Source organism: Macaca mulatta, chromosome 10, assembly GCF_049350105.2.
Source record: "Macaca mulatta isolate MMU2019108-1 chromosome 10, T2T-MMU8v2.0, whole genome shotgun sequence".
Classification (NCBI taxonomy): Eukaryota; Metazoa; Chordata; class Mammalia; order Primates; family Cercopithecidae; genus Macaca; species Macaca mulatta.
In genome coordinates, this window is record NC_133415.1 from 11,006,596 (window position 1) to 11,024,308 (window position 17,713).

General features: G+C 41.6%; 1 protein-coding gene and 1 long non-coding RNA gene across 2 annotated transcripts in view; one reads left to right on the forward strand and one right to left on the reverse strand.

Moving 5' to 3' along the window:
* Positions 1 to 17,713, forward strand: part of MRTFA (myocardin related transcription factor A) — a 221,309-nt gene that overhangs the window by 106,537 nt on the left and 97,059 nt on the right.
* LOC144331740 (uncharacterized) lies at positions 3,518 to 8,117 on the reverse strand. The gene is made up of 4 exons (XR_013399110.1): positions 6,950 to 8,117; positions 6,484 to 6,558; positions 6,203 to 6,398; positions 3,518 to 3,683 (listed from the first exon to the last, which is right to left on the reverse strand). It is a non-coding gene; the product is annotated as an uncharacterized LOC144331740 (long non-coding RNA).

Below are 17,713 nucleotides of genomic sequence, written 5' to 3' on the forward strand. Positions count from 1 at the left end.
GTGAAACCCCATCTCTACTAAAAATATAAAAGTTAGCCAAGCGTGGTGGTGGGCGCTTGTAATTCCAGCTACTTGGGAAACTGAGGCAGGGGAGTCTCTTGAACCCGGGAGGCGAAGATTGCAGTGAGCCTAGGTCGCACCACTGCATTCCAGCCTGGGCGACAAAGCGAGACTCCATCTCAAAAAATAAAAATAAAATATTTCTTCAGTCCATTTAGTCTCTCCTTCCTTGATATCTGTATACTTAAAATTCCTGCATTTTTTTTTAACTTCTAGTTCGCTAATCATTACAGTTTGTCTCTGCACTGTATGTTTGAGAATAGTATGGATCAAGAGGGGAGTGGCAGTTAGTAAAAATGAGGTTAAAAGGAACTATCATAGGGCAGATTGTGGACAAATAAGTTTTGCCCTTTTTGATAGTATGTTAACTCTTTAAGGAAGTTGCCCCATTTGGGTTCACATCACTCAGAAGTCTATAAAACTGATGAAAAACTCCAGGTTGCACTAGCAATACCTACTTTTTGGATCTCTTAATGCTCTAAATCTTTTGGCAAGGGCTACAATGGATGAAGAAGAATTGTCTTGGAATACATTAACACTAGCGATAGCTGATGAGCTTTTAAAAAATTGCAAAAACTTTTCGGACTCAGCCCGCCTGCACCCAGGTGAAAGAAACAGCCATATTGCTCACACAAAGCCTGTTTGGTGGTCTCTTCACACAGACGCGCATGACATTTTGGTGTTGTGACTTGGCTCAGGAGACCTCCCTTGGGAGATCAATCCCCTGTCCTCCTGCTCTTTGCTCCATGAGAAAGATCCACCTATGACCTCTGGTCCTCAGACTCAACAGCCCAAGGAATATCTCACCAATTTTAAATCGGGTATAAACCCAGATGGCCTGAAGTAACTGAAGAATCACAAAAGAAGTGCAAATGCCCTGCCTCATCTTAACCGATGACATTCCACCACAAAAGAAGTGAAAATGGCCGGTCCTTGCCTTAAGAGATGATATTATCTTGTGAAATTCCTTTTCCTGGCTCATCCTGGCTCAAAGAGCTCCCCCACTGAGCACCTTGTAACCCCCACTCCTGCCCGCCAGAGAACAACCCCCCTTTGACTGTAATTTTCCTTTACCTACCCAAATCCTATAAAACGGCCCCACCCTTATCTCCCTTGGCTGACTCTCTTTTCAGACTCAGCCCGCCTGCACCCAGGTGAAATAAACAGCCATGTTGCTCACACACACACACACACAAAAAAAAAAAAAAAAAAAAAAATTGCAAAAAAAAAAAAAAATCTCATAGTGTTTTAAGAAAGTTTACAAATTTGTGTTGGGCCACATTCAAAGCCATCCTAGGCTGCAGGATGTACACGCTTGCTCTAAATATTAATGTGGACTTTAAAAGAACATACTTTTTTTTTTTTTTTTTTTTGAGGCGGAGTTTCACTCTTGCTGTCCAGGCTGGAGTGCAGTGGTGCGATCTGGGCTCACCGCAACCTCCACCTCCCGGGTTCAAGCAATTCTCCTGCCTCAGCCTCCTGAGTAGCTGGGATTACAGGCATGCACCACCATGTCCCGCTGATTTTGTGTTTTTAGTAGAGACGGGGTTTCTCCATGTTGGTCAGGCTGGTCTCGAACTCCTGACCTCAGGTGATCCTCCCGCCTCTGCCTCCCAAACTGCTGGGATTACAGGTGTGAGCCACCGCACCTGGCCACTTTTTTTTATATTTCAAGGGATTTTAGAGTTTGAGAGAAACCTTAGGTAGGGAAACCTTAGGTAGAAAATTCTTGCCCTCCACTTTAAGATAAGGAAATTGACCCATTTCAAAGAAACCATCAGAGGCCTCTAATATATGAGATTGTTTATAATTTTTCCCAAAGATTTTGGTTTTCTTTGGGTTTTTCCTTTATAGGATTCTATCACTACTCAGACTGACTCACATCTTAGGAGGTGGAGATAAAAACCAGTGCCTGGGTATTCACCTTCTGCCCGTTGGGAAGTGGAGTCAGAATGCGACAGGCCTCATAGTTCTCCAGTGTACCTCCATCTTATCTTACTCTGTATTCCCTAGTCTTGGTGATCTCATACTTTAATGATGATCTCAGAAGACAGGTAGGTAGACAGACAGCTGTTGTCATCAGTATTCTGGCTTACATCTTACTGCCCCTTCTCTGATTCACTGATTTATCTGAAGTCCCCTTAGAGTTAGGACGCAGATCAAAGAAATTTGAATTCATCTGTCAGTCAGCATCTTTTTTTTCCCTCCTTTTTGTTTCTTTTTGGATGAGGCAAGCTGTCAAGACCAAGAACTAACAGTTTTAGCTTTATTAAAACAGTGCCAAATTAAATAAAGATGAGACTTATAAAGTCTTGTTTTTTTGGAACTTCACTTTTATGATTACCACATGCATTATTTTTAAAAAAGATTTTCCTTGTAACAACAAGGAAAATAATGCTGAAAAACCACTCTGCCATCAGTGACAAAAAAAACCCCACTTTCTTTGCTTTGCACTCATCAAGCTAAAGGGCAGTATCTGGCTGAGCTCATAGTATCAGAGGTCTGGGGCATTAATCTCATGGCAAAGTTGCATAAATGGATGATGGTGGCAGTAGGGTGAGTATAGAGGGCTTAGAAAAGAGGAATATATGGCAACTACATAGTGCAAACAAACTCAGTAGTGAAATTTTTGTAGTCTGTCATAATTTATAAATATTGTAATGTGTGTGTGTGTGTGTGTGTATATATATATATATATTTTTTTTTTTTTTTTTTTTTTTTGAGACAAGGTGTTGCTCTGTCACCAGGCTAGAGTGCAGTAGTGTTCACTGCAGACTCAACCTTCCTGGCTCAAGCAATCCTCCCATCTCAACCTCCCAAGTAGCTGGACCACAGGCGTGCACTGCTATACCCCAATATTTTTTTCTCCTCCTCTGCCCCAGTAAGTTTTTTATTTTTTGTGAAAATGAGGTCTTGCTGTGTTGCCCAAGCTGGTTTTCAACTCCTGAGCTCAATCAGTCCTCCGACCTCTGCCTCCCAAAGTTTTGGGATTACAGGCGTAAGTCACTGCTCGTAAGCCCCTCAGCCTTATGTATATTGTTTGATCTTCACAACAACTTTTTGCAGTGTCTGTATCTTCACAATTTACAGTGGAAACTGAGGCTCAAATGCTTAAGGGCACACAGTAAGAGATGGAACAGGTGTTTAATTCAGCTTTTTGAGTTTAAACACTATTTATTACATGATCCATTTAAAATTAATCAGGTCATATCCCTCCGTACTCACAACCTGCCAGTAATTCTCATTCACTGGAAAAGCCACAGTCCTTATACTGCTCTACAAAGTCCCACATGAACTGCTTTATAACTCTTGATTTTATCTCCTTCTCTTCTCTCCCTTGCTTATTTTACCCCAGCCATATTGGCTTTGTTTGCTGTCCCTGAGCACCTTAGCTCCCGTACCAGGGCTTTTGTACTTGTTATTCCTTCTATGTAGAGCACTTTTCCCTGAGTAGCCTCATGGCTTGCTCCTGCATCACCTTGAGATTTTTGATTAAATGTTCCTTTTGGGCCCGTTATGGTGGCTCATACCTATAATCCCAGCGCTTTGGGAAGCCGAGTAGGGAGAATCACTTGAAGCCAGGAGTTCAAGGCTAGTCTGGGCATCATGGTGAGATGCTGTCTCTATGAAGCAACAACAACAACAAATTAGCCAGGCATGGTGGCATGTGCCTGTAGTACTATCTACACAGGAGGCTGAGTGGGGAGGATCAGTTGAGCCCAAGAATTTGAGGCGGCAGTGAGCTATGACTGTGCCACTGCACTCCAGCCTGGGTGACAGAGCAAGACCATGTCTCTTAAAAAAAAAGAAAAAAGTGAAAAGAAAAGTTACTTTTTCAGTTAGGCACTCCCTGACCATCCTATTTTATAAAATCTTGCTTTTATTTTCCTTCATACCACTTATTTGACAGAATTGATAGTTCATTTGTTTATTGGTTGTGGCTATCTCTTTGTAAAATGTAAGTGCCACAAGGAGGATTCGTTTTCCTTTTTGATTTTTCTACATTGAATACTTTCTACATTGTAAATGTATAAGAATACTTTCTACATTGTAAGCACTTAATAATTGTTGAATAGGTGATGTACCAAAATTAGGATTTTTTTTTAGGTTAAGTGTGTTCCTGAGACCATGCCTTGTAACTGTTTGTATAGTGTGCCCTAACTGAAGAGGCACTATAATATAGCGCATTGGTTTTCAAAGTGTGGTCTGAGGACCCCCAGGTGTCCTTGAAACATTTTCAGTGGATATGAATCAAAATTTTATGTATTTATACTAAAATGTAATTTCCCCTTCTTAGCTGTTGTTCTTTGATAAGTGTACATTGTAGTTTTGGTTTTTTATATTTTTATAATTTTTTGAGACAGGGTCTTGCTCTGTCGCCTCCTGCTGGAGTGCAGTGGTGGAATCTCAGCTCACTGTACCCTCTGTCTCCTGGGCTCAAGCAGACCTCCCCGCCAGTTTCCTGTCCAGCCCAGGAGTTCAAGACCAGCCTTGGCAACACAGCAAGACTCCATCTTTACAAAATTGTTTAAAAATAATTTTGAAAATGTGGAATAATGTTTACCACTGATCTGTATAATTCTAGAAAAGTGGCTTCGAGGCTGTACACCAGAATATGAATAACTATCTCTGAGTAGTGAGATTTCATGGGGGACATTATATTTTTTTCATCTTTTGGGTTTTCCTGTATCTTTCTGATTTTCGATGATGTGCATACATTTCTTTTGTATTCCAATAAAGCTTATGTTGGCCGGGCACAGTGACTCACCCCTGTAATCCTAGCACTTTGGGAAGCTGGGGCAGGCGGATCACTTGAGGTCAGGAGTTCAAGACCAGCCTCGCCAATATGGCGAAACCCCATCTCTACTAAAAATACAAAAAAATTAGCTGGGCGTGGTGGCCCATGCTTATAATCCCAGCTACTTGGGAGGCCTAGGCAGGAGAATTGCTTGAATCTGGGAGGTGGAGGTTGCAGTGAGCCGAGATTGCGACATTGCACTCCAGCTTGGGTGACAAGAACAAAACTCTGTCTCAAAACATACACACACACACACACACACACACAAAACAAAGCTCATATTAAATTGTGTGTATGTACGTACACAGGTAGGTACATTTAAAAGAGGGAGAAAATGGGTGGAAGCATAATGATTAGAAGATAGAGCTGTTAATTTGGGACCTCTGCAGTCAAAGTGCTGTACTGACCAAGCAATGCATGATAAGGAGGCACTCCATCCCATTAAACTGTTCCCTCTGACCAGTTGAGTTTGTATAAATCTCTTTTACATTTTTGCCTTTGTTTCTATTTTGTAAGATTTATTGAAATTTATCTTTGCAGTGTTTGTGTTAGGCCATGTTCTTGGCAGAGCTGTAACTCCTTCCTGTGTACACTCATTTACTCTCAATTTGCTGAACCTCTCAAGTTTTCTATCAAAAAACAACACACTAAATTTTTTGTTTGTTTTTGTTGGGTAAGGATAATCTGATTTCTTGTAGGCATAAAGTGGTGGTGTTAGTATAAAATGTTTAAATTATTTCTTTGTGTAGCTTTTTTTTTTTTTTTTGAGCCAGGATCTCACTCTGCTGCCCAGGCTGGAGTACAGTGACATAATCACAGCTCATTGCAGCCTTGACCTCCCCTGGCTCAGGTGGTCGTCCCACCACAGATTCCTGAGTAGCTGGGACTACAAGTGCACATCACTAGGCCAAGCTAAATTTTTTTTTTTTTTTGAGAGACAGGGTTTCACTATGTTGCCCAGCCTGTTTTAATTATTTGAAAGTGCATTTCTGTAATATATTTTGTTCATTGACTGTAGGGTGTGAAAATTGTCCTTAACAATTCATGTATGCTGTATCTTTCTGATTTTCTGTTTTTCTGTTTTTCCTTGCAAATAGGATCTTGAGGAATTAAAATATTAATTAAACTTGATTTTCTGAACTGTTATCTTAGTATATTCTCTTGGGAATCAATAAGATTCTATTCCTCAAATCAGTGCCATAAGACTAATTTATTTGGTTATGTAAAGAACTGAAAACTTCAGTATCAGCATTAATTAGGTTACTCAAACAGATACTCTGTCCGTATTCTTCTAACACCTTGCTACTCAAAGTGTGTTCCAAGGTCCAGCAGCCTTTGTATCACCTGGAAGCCTATTAGGAATGCAGAATCTCAAACTCCACCTCAGACCTGCAGAATCACAATTTGTGTTTTGAAAAGATTATTTGTGGGATGCAGTGGCTCACAGCTGTAATCCCAACACTTTGGGAGGCCACAGTGGGCAGATTGCTTGATGTCAGAAATTCGAGACCAGCGTAGGCAACATGGTGAAACCTCATCTCTACAAAAAAATGCAAAAATTAGCCAGGCATGGTGACACACACCTGTAGTCCCAGCTACCTGGGGGGCTGAAGTGGGAGGATCACTTGAGCTTGGGAGGTCAAGGCTGCAGTGAACCGTGTTTGTACCACTGTATTCCAACTGGGCCACAAAGTGAGACCCTATCTCAAAAAAAAGATTGTTACATGCATATGAAAGTTGAGAAGTTCAATTCCAAAAGATATTTTATTTTTATTTCCCAAGATGCTATGAGATGTGTTGGATTTATATGTGGGATTTATATGATATCTAATTAGTATGGAAGAATAGAGTAAAACAGGAAACAAAAATACGAAGCTGTGCCTAGTATAGTGCTCTGTGTTCGATAAATGTTCACAATTTGACAACTTTTTTTGTTTTTGCCATTTTTCTTGATTTTTCAAAGAAAGAACGAATAGGCTTATTTTTGACATTCTAGAATGTTTAAATGGGAAGGATCTTAGACATGACCTGATAACAAACCTTGGTTTTACAGGTAAACAAACTGGGGGCTAAGAATGTTAAGTGACTTACCCAAGATCATATAGCGTGGACTGCCTGTGACCTGATTTTCAAACTACTGATCTTTGTGCTACCCCTCTGTGTTGCTGAAGGCCATCTATTGTTAGTTGGTTCTATTGGTGTTGGTTGAAACCATCCTGAACACACCTGTGACTGGGCACAGTGGCTCATGTCTGTAATCCCAGCACTTTGGGAGGTTGAGGAGGGCGGATAACTTGAGGTCAGGCGTTGGAGTCCAGCCTGGCCAACATGGTGAAACCCCGTCTCTACTAAAAAAACAAAACTTAGCCAGTGATTCTAGCTACTTGGTTTGCACCTGTGATTCTAGCTACTTGGGAGGCCGAAGCAGGAGAATCGCTTGAACCCTGGAGGCGGAGGTTGCAGGGAATTGAGACCATACCACTGCACTCCAGCCTGGGTGACAGAGTGAGACCCTGCCTCAAAACAAAACAGAACAACCATCCTGCACAATTATGAGTGAGAGTAAATCCAACACATCTCACAGCATCTTGGGAAAATGATAAGACTCACTTTTCTTCTTTCCCTTCAGTGTGAACTCATGTAATAACTTCAAAGAAAGACATTTCCCTGCTGTCTGGAAGTTGAACTCCTACAAACTGGTGGAGCTTGCTGCTCAGTCCTGTGCTCTCTGAGCTGAGGGAAAGGTGTGGGGATTTTCTCTTCTACTGAAATGGCAGGATTGTGTCATGGCAGTGGTTTTGAGTGTTTAGAGGTAGTGTTATTTTAATTAGTTTTCTAACTCTGGTTTAAATAAAAACTTACAAACCAGGAAAGAACTGGCTATCTGTAAAGAAAATTAAAAGAGGGCTGGGTGCAGTGGCTCACACCTGTAATTCCAACACTTTGGGAGGCTGAGGTGGGTGGATCACGAAATCAGGAGATCGAGACCATTCTGGCCAACATGGTGAAACCCCGTCTCTACTGAAAAATACAAAAATTAGCTGGGTATGGTGGCGTGCGCCTGTAATCCCAGCTACATGAGAGGCTGAGGCAGGAGAATCACTTGAACCTGGGAGGTGGAGGTTGCAGTGAGCCGAGATTGCACCATTGCACTCCAGCCTGGGCGACAGAGCAAGACTCCATCTTAAAAAAAAAAAAAAATAGAAGAGGAGAGAGAGAACATTGACTCTTACCTTGTACCATACACAGAAATTCATTTGAGGTTGGGTGTGGTGGCTTATGCCTGTAATCCCAGCCCTTTGTGAGGTCAAGGTGGGCGGATCACTTGCAGTCAGGAGTTGGAGACCAGCCTGGCCAACATGGTAAAACCCTGTCTATACTAAAAATACAAAAATTAGCCAGACGTGGCGGGCACACATAGTCCCAGCTACTTGGGAGGCTGAGGCAGGAGAATTGCTTGAACCCAGGAAGCAGAGGTTGCAGTGAGCCAAGATCACTCCCCTGTACTCTAGCCTGGATGACAGAGTGAGACTCCATCTCATAATTAATTAATTAATTAATTCAGACTGTGGGATGCTACTTAGCAACTTTTAAAAAGGGGCAAACTTTTTAGAAATAAAACACCCTGAATGACTCTTGAGAATTATTCTGAGTAAAAAAAGCCAATCCTAAAATGTTACATATTGTATGATTCTATTTATGTAACATTCTTGAAATGACAGAATTATAGCTATGAAGCACAGATTGGTTCTTCATATTGTCAGGGCCTGTGGATGGTGTGGGGCTGAAAGTAGATGTGGCTATAAAAGGTCAATGTGAGAGATCCTTAGGGTGATGGAAATGTGTATGTTGACTGTATCAGTGCCAGTATTCTGGTTGTAATATTGTACTGTAGTTTTGCAAGATGTTACCATTGGAGGAAACTGAGTAAAGGATACATGAGCTCTTTGTATTATTTCTTTTTTTTTTTTTTGAGACGGAGTCTAGCTCTGTTGCCCAGGCTGGAGTGCAATGGCCGGATCTCAGCTCACTGCAAGCCCCGCCTCCCGGGTTCACGCCATTCTCCTGCCTCAGCCTCCCGAGTAGCTGGGAGTACAGGCGCCCGCCACCTCGCCCGGCTAATTTTTTTTTTTTGTATTTTAGTAGAGACGGGGGTTTCACCGTGTTAGCCAGGATGGTCTCAATCTCCTGAACTCGTGATCCGCCCGTCTCGGCCTCCCAAAGTGCTGGGATTACAGGCTTGAGCCACCGCGCCCGGCCTCTCTTTGTATTATTTCTTATAGCTACATGTGAATCTATAATTATCTCAAAATGAAGTTTAAAAACTGCAGACAGTTTAGCAGCTTTTCAAAAAGTTAAACATAGATCCTGTGACCTAGCAATTCCACTTCTAGATATATATCCTAGAAAATTGAAAACATTTGTCCATGTAAAAATACACACACAAATGTTCATAGCAGCATATTCAAAATAGCTAAAAAGTGGAAACAACCCACATGTCTTTCAGTTGATGAATAAACAAAATATGGTATATCCATACAATGGAATATTATTCACTCATAAAAAGAATACTGTTGATATATGTTATAAAATGAATGAACCTTGGTTGTGTGTGGTGGCTCATGCCTATAATCCCAGTACTTTGGGAGGTCAAGGCAGGTGGATCACTTGAGCCCAGAAGTTTGAGACCAGCCTGGGCAACATGGTGAAACCGTATGTCTACTAAAAATACCAAAAAATTAGCCAGGCATGGTGGTGTGTGCCTATAGTCTCAGCTACTCTGGAGGCTGGGGCACAACAGTCGCTTGAACCTGGGAGATGGAGGTTGCCGTGAATGGGGATCAAGCCATTGCATTCTAGCCTGGGTGACAGAACGAGACTCAGTCTTAAAAACAACTACAAAAAAATGAATGAACCTTAAAAACATTTTCCAAATGGAAGAAGATAGACACAAAAGGCCACATATTGTGTGATTCGGTTTAAATGAAATGTCCAGAACAGGAAACGAAGAGTAACTGATGGATACAGGGTTTATTTTGGGGGCAATGACAATGTTCTGGAATTAGATAGTGGCGATAAACTATGGAATTATGCACTTTGAATGGTTGAACTTTATAGTATGTGAATTATATCTCAATTTTTCAAATTGTATGAGGAAAAAAATTCAGGTTTCTCTAGTGACGGCAGATCAGTGATTGCCTGGGGCTGGAAGTGGAAGGAGACATTGAGTACAAAGGGACACAAGAAAACCCTAGGGATGAAAATACATCTCTTGATGGTCATGGTTATACAGGTATATACCATTGTCAGAATGCATTGAATTGTACACTAGGTGAAGTTTATTGTGTCTGAATTGAAGTTCAATAAAGTTAGTTTTTAAAACTTGTAATAAAATTGTCTCTAGTTGTTGTAAGCTTAAAATGACCTTTAGGTTAAAATTCTCTTATCTCTTATTAATTATAAAGCCAACAACTATTGCAAAAATTACCTCATGGAGTCTCACTTCCATTGCTAGTTTCTATTCCCACGTTTCTATCCAGTTTCCAAAGTGAAACTAGATTGATCACTTTTACCCAGACTCTGCTCTTAGGCCTTTGTCCTAGCCTGACTCCGTTACTGTACTTTTCAGAACCCATGAGTGGGTGTGATTGTTCTAACTTTTTAAGTTTATGGAACATTCTGTTGCTTTTTTGCTTTATGTACAACAGAAAAATGTCTCAATTTGGGTATTACAAATCAGGGTGATTGCCTTTCACCTCCACTTTGGAGTGCTTTGAGCCAGTTTGGACACTAGGAGGTTGGAGTTAAAATGACTCCTGAAGGAAGTAAGCAAGCATGAGAAGAGGGGGCAGCACTGGTAGGTAATGCTAAAACAAAACCAAGTGTGTGAGCTTCTTTTCTACCTACATTGCCTTCGTCTCTCAACCCTGATCTTTTGCCAAGAAGTGAACTGATTAAATGAAATATACAAAACCTTCCAAGGTTTGAGAAGAGTTCTAGAGGGTGGTCTCTAAGTGAGAAGGACCATCTCTATAGGTGACCCTGAGTTTTATCCCCAAATTTCCTTCTACCCCAGTGTACCCATCCTCACTCATTTTTTGGGTCCCACCAAGCCTAAACTCACTCAGGGGTAGTTTTACATTTAAAATTCTGCCTCACAAGTGGACACATCTTTTTTATTGTTTCCCTTAAGCACAGATTAGACTAACTTTATTAAAAGAGACCATGCAGTAGCATCCCTTGAGACCGGGAGGCAGAGGTTGCAGTGAGCCAAGATCCTGCCACTGCACTCTGGCTTGGGCGACAGAATGAGACCCTGCTTCAAAAAAAAAAAAAAAAAAAAACCCAAAACAAAACCACCACCACCGACAACAAAAGCCTCCAAAACAAAAATCATGAAAACATAGACATATTTCTAGAATATGGAATTCTAGAATTCTAGGAATTCTAAGTGGATTTTGTAAGAATTCCAGCAAAAATAAATATATTTAAAATAATAATAGCTAACACTTAGAGTTTACAGTGCATGAAGAGGAAAGACAGACACTGTTTTGTTTTTTTCTGTACTCTACTACTCCTTTCAACACTCCACCTCTGATGATATCAGATGTGTGGTCCCCACCCCCCCAACAACCAATTCTCCAACCATCTGGACACTAACTGGGTGTTCTGCAATTTAACTCAATTTTGACACTAATTCCCTGGAGTTAGTGCAGACCCCCCCAGGTTAAGGGCTCAGGCCCACAAGATTGCCCCCAACTTCAGATGACGGTCGATAGTGGTGGGTCCTCAGATTATCCATAACTTCTCTCTGACTCGGCTATAAATCAGAGGTTTCCACAGCCCCCTCCTCAGGTTGGATCATTTGCTAGAATGACTCACAGAACTTATGAAGCCCGTTTACTTAAATTTGTCAATTTATTATAAAAGATATAACTCAGGAACAGCCAAATGGGAGAGAAGCATAGGGTGAGCTATGAGGGGGTTGTGTGGCGCTCCCATGCCTTCTCTGGGCATACCCGCCCCTTCCAACACTGCCTGGGTTTATCAGTCTGGAAGCTCTCCGAACCCTGTCCTTTTTGGTTTCTTTGGAGTCTTCATCATGTAGGCATGATTAATGACATCATTGGCCATTGGTGAGTAGGTCAATCTCCAGCCCCTCTTGCCTCCCCAGAAGTCAGAGTATTGTGGGGCTGCAAGTTCTAATCCTCTGATCATATGATTGTTTTCCCTGGCAACCAGCCTTCATCCATAAGGGTTTTCCAAAGTCAGCTCACTAACATAAACTCAGGTATGGTTGAAACGGACCTGTTATGAATAACAAAAGACGACCCCTTTTACCTTTGTTATTCTTAGGAAATTTCAAGGTCCAATTTTAGGACCTCAGTGCCAGGAATGAAGACAAAGACCAAATATGTATTTATTATAAATGAAAACATTGCAATGTGGCAGACAGTGTACCAAGTTCCTTACGTATATTAACTCTTACTCTTTGCAACAACTATGTGAGATAGATGCTCTTATCCCATTTTGCAGATAAGGAAATTGAGGGACAAAGTGGATTTGAAACCTATCCAGTGCTACACACTTAGTAAGTGGTACAGCTGAGATTGTATCCTGCTGGCCTGGGTTAAGAATCTATGCTCTTTACCTCTATACTATATTGCCTTTCACGTGAACTTCAAGCCCTTTTTCAGACCCTGTGTGTTAGCTCTTGATAGACTGTTCTAACTTGTCTAGGTTCCTTTGCTCCATTCTCCCAGTACTTAGCCTGCCTGACTTTTTAGTCCCCCTTCCCTCCCTGTTTGATCTTTCCCTGCCAGAACACTACAACATACATGTAACAAACAAAAAAAACCCTCCAACTTTTTCTTCTCTTAGAATATGTATTTTAAGGGGCCAGGCACAGTGGCTCACACCTGTAATCCCAGCACTTTGGGATGCCGAGGCAGGAGGATTGCTTGAGTCCAGGAGCTCTAGACCAGTCTGGGCAACATAGTGAGACCCCCATCTCTACAAATAATGAAAAATTAGCCAGGCGTGGTAGTGCACACCTATTGTCCCAGCTGCTCGGGAGCTGGGGCAGGAGAATTGCTTGAGCCCAGGAAGTTGAGGCTGCAGTGAGCTGTGATTGTGCCACTGCACTCCAGCCTGGGTGACAGAGTGAGAGCCTGTCTCAAAAAAGGGGGAAAAAAGAAAGAAAAAAGAAAAAAATTATGTTGTCCTAGACATTCTTTCTGCATAGCAATGGCCCTCTTTTTTAAAAAATAAATTCGACATTTAAAAAAAGCTCTTAGAAGACGAGCCCTAACCTTTGCATAGAAGCTTCCTTGTTTTTAACTGTGACTCTTGTACCTGTTCACAAGGATTAGGAGGGATGCTATTTTAAATTACAGTGTAGTAATATTTCTGACTCTATACCTGTGGCCAAAACCAGTGTCATATGCTTGAAACTAAGCAAAACTTCTAGTGTGTCTTGCCATAAACGTACATTAGACATTTTTTCCGTTGTAGCTAATAGTTTCTGTGGGTTGGAATTAAAATTAAACCTGTATATCTTTAGAGTAGGAACATTTGCTGTGTGAAGGTCCTTGTTGGCTCTGGTAAGAAAAAAGTTCCCTTGCTTATTCTCTTCTGAGAAGGCTTTCAGAAACTTTTATTTTTTTTTCCTTGAGACAGACTCTTGCTCTTTGTCCCAGGCTGGAGTGTGATGGTGCAATCTTGGCTCACTGCAAACTCCACCTCCCAGGTTGAAGTGATTCTCCTGCCTCAGCCTCCCAAGTAGCTGGGACTACAGGCACCTGCCACCACAGCCGGCTAATTTTTGTATTTTTAGTAGAGGCGGGGTTTCACCATCTTGCCCAGGCTGGCCTCGAACTCCTGACCTCAAATGATCCACCCACCTTGACCTCCCAGAGTGTTGGGATTACAGGCATAAGCCACTGTACCCGGCCCAGAGGCTTCTTAACAGCTGAGTTTTATATCAGTTCAGTCAGTCCTTGAGATGTTTGCAAATAATCTTCCATTGCTTTATCCTGAAGATCCTCTTGCATGTAGGCTTTTGGTCAACTGATTCAATATTACTAAATATATGTTTAATCCCAACTAAGGTAGGTAGTTTGGATGTTTTTAGAAAAGTTTAAATTTGAGGAAATAGTATATATATGTATATATGTACAGAATCTGTCACGTGCTAGATGTTGCATGAAAGTTGTTTGAGAATCTGCCGAAAATGTGGTTGCTATCCGCACAAGGATTATATTCTGGTTTAGGTAGTTCAGAATAAGGGGTGAAATAATATATAGTCCTGCAGTCAATACTTGTCCTTATATACTGGTAGGCGAGTTTCCTGATATGCATGGCTCCATTTTCTCTGTTCCTGCCTACCTCTTCAACTTTACCTGCTGCTGTTTTCTCTTTGCTTTCTAGGTTCCATCTGCCTCTCTGTTTTCTAGGTTCCTCGGCCTCCTGGGTTCAAATGATTCTCATGCCCCAGCCACCCAGGTAGCTGGGATTTCAGGCGCATGCTACCACGCCGAGCTAATTTTTGCATTTTTAGTAGAGATGGGGTTTTGCTGTATTGCCAGGCTGGTCTTCAACTCTTGGCCTCAAGTGATCCACCCGCCTCGGCCTCCCAAAAGGCTGGGATTACACACGTGAGCCACCACACTGGCCTAGTATGTGATTATTTTATGAGATTTTTGGGGGTTCTTAAATGTATTTTTTCTCACTAGACTGTAAATGCTACAAAGGCAGGAATCTTATTTTTATTGTGTTAGCATTTTATATCCAGGATCTTATTAGGGTGCTTGATACATAATAAATGCTGAGTAAATTATGTTAACAAATAAAAGAAATGAATATGAAATATTGGAGAAGGCTGGGCGCAGTGGCTCAGGCCTGTAATCCCAGCACTTTGGGTGGGCGAGGCAGGTGGGTCACAAGGCCAGGAGTTGGAGACCAGCGTGGCCGGTATGGTGAAACCTCGTCTCTACTAAAAATATAAAAAGTAGCTGGGCATGGTGATACGCACCTGTAATCCTAGCTACTCGGGAGACTGAGGCAGGAGAATCGCTCGAACCCAGAAGGCAGAGATTGCAGTGAGCCGAGATCGCGCCACTGCACTTCAGCCTGGGTGACAGAGCGAGACTCTGTCTCAAAAAAAAAAAAAAAAAAAAAAAATTAGAGAAATTGAGAAGAAAGCCATTTCTTTCTGTGTCCAGGTCCTTCAACCTAACTGTTTCTCCAAAGAAATATTTTCCTGAAGAGTATGTACAAACCATTCCTTTATAAGAGATAGGGAGGGCTGGAGGTGCGGTGGCTCACGTCTGTAATCCCAGCACTTTGGGAGGCTGAGGCGGGTGGATCACTTGAGGTCAGGAATTCGAGACCAGCCTGGCCAACATGGTGAAACCCTGTCTCCACTAAAAAAAATACAAAAATTATCTGGGCGTAGTGGCTTGCACCTATAATCCCAGCCACTCAGGAGGCTGAGGCAGAGAATTGCTTGAACCTGGAAGGTGGAGCTTGCAGTGCACCAAGTTCACGCCATCGTGCTCCAGCCTGGGTGACAGAGTGAGACTTGACTCAAATAAATAAATGTAAGAGGGACATTTTTGTTTTTGGCCATCTCTAACTTCCCCCTCCCCACCATTCATTTTGAGAAATGTGATTCTCAATTCTTAGGAAATTATAAAGCTATATAAACCACAGTTTTCATATCCATATTCCTGAATGAATACACCTCTGCCCAGAGTTGAGGTCAGAAGTTGTCTCTTTTTAACTTTATTTATTTATTTATTTATTTATTTATTTATAGAGATGGAATCTTGCTCTGTCATCCAGGCTGGAGTGCAGTGGCGTGATCTTGGCTCACTGCCAACCTGGGTTCAAGCAGTTCTCTTGCCTCAGCCTCCTGAGTACCTGGGACTACAGGCACGTGCCACCATGTCTGGCTAATTTTTTTGTATTTTTGGTAGAGACGGGGTTTTGCCATGTTAGCCAGTCTGTGTTCTCTGTCTCCTCACCTCACTCAGGTGATCTGCCTGCCTCAGCCTCCCAAAGTGCTGGGATTACAGGCTCGAGCCACCGTGCCTGGCCTCTTTTTAACTTAAAAAAAAAAATATATTGCTTTAGAGACAGCATCTTGCTATGTTGCCCAGGTTGGTCTCAAACTCCTGGCTCAAGTGATTCTTCTGCCTCAGCCTCCCCAAAATGCTAGGATTACAAATGTGAGCCATCACGCCCAGCCCGAAAATTGTCTCTTACTAAGGAGCTAGCACATATTTAAAAGCACTACATGTTTTGGCTTATGGATTAGGGATTTTATTTTTTATTAATGGACTTAGTTTTGTTCAGGCTTTGGAGATCATTGTGGCATATTTAAGTCAAAGGACTCACCATGTTGTTTGTTTTTTTTTAATGGCAAGCATTTTGTTTTTTCCTTTTCTTTTTTTTTTTTTTTTTTTTTGAGGCGGAGTCTTTGCTCTTGTTGCCCAGGCTGCAGTGCAATGGCGCGATCTTGGCTCACTGCAACCTCTGCCTCCTGGGTTCAAGTGATTCTCCTGCTTTAGCCTCCCGAATAGCTGGGATTACAGGCACACACCACTATGCCCAGCTAATTTTTGTCTTTTTAGTAGAGACGGGGTTTCACCATGTTGGCCAGGCTGGTCTCGAACTCCTAGTCTCAGGTGATCTGCCCGCCTCAGCCTCCTAAAGTGCTGGGATTACAGGTGTGAGCCACCATGCCTGGCTTGCAGGAAGTTTAACAGCCCAAACTCAAACCAAGAGTGTTAGTGTTTTAGTATTTCTGCTGCTTGTCTGTTAATTCTTACCTCCTGCATCTCAGAATACTTCTAAGGTTTCTAAGATTGACAGTTTTTGTGAGAGATTTGGTACTCCTGAAAACTTTTGGCTTAGAATACTCAGTTTCAAAAATTGTTTTCATAAGCTCATCAGATGGCTTTAAACTTGGTGTAGTGGTAGTGGGATGAAAGTGCCATAAACAGACTTTACTCGTTGGAAAACTTTCCTTTCTTCTAATTATTTTGTTACTTTAAGCTTTCTAGATTGTGTTACCTAGAAATTTCTTTTCATACCAAAATAGTTATATAAAATAAAATTTGGAAAATTTATAGTTTAACAAATGCTCTTAATTAATCATGATAAAAGTGGATCAGTTAAAGTTTACAAATTACTTTTAGGATGCACGTTGCTAAGTGGTGGTGTTATGGGTATGAATTTCTTAGCTTTTCAGGATGTCATCCTTTTAGCCCTGTAGCTAAATATCAAGAGGCTACATGTTCAACCATAAAACATTAGCCTCTGCCAACATTACATCAGCTCCACAAAACCTCACTGGCTAATTATCCCTTGGGACTAGGACATGGATTTGGCAGCTTGTGAAAGCTGCTTTTTCCAATTTCTCCCTTACTGGCTGTGACATATCCCAAAGGAATGAAGTTGAGAAATAATCATCTTTCGAAAGCTCTCAACCTCTCATTCCCACAGTGGTTCTCATGGTTAGGGATAGAAGATCCTTTCTTCCACTTGAGGAATCCCTTTAGCTTATGATGTATTCTTTCAGTAGTAACCAAGGTACCCTGAGTGGAAGGGTGATGGCAAGGATCCTCATTAGGTATGTTTCCAGGTAATTGTCTATAAGGAATTTAGTGCTTTTGTTAGGATTGAAGAGCTGTAAGACCAGCATCAGAATCCATGGGTGGTTATCATCTGTGTCCATTGACATTTGCTGTAAGAATTAGTGTTGCTCATTTAGCATCTCCTTTTGATGAGCACCTGTAAAACAACTTTTTTGAGGACACTCTTGGATAGCAAAAAGAACTGTATGATCTT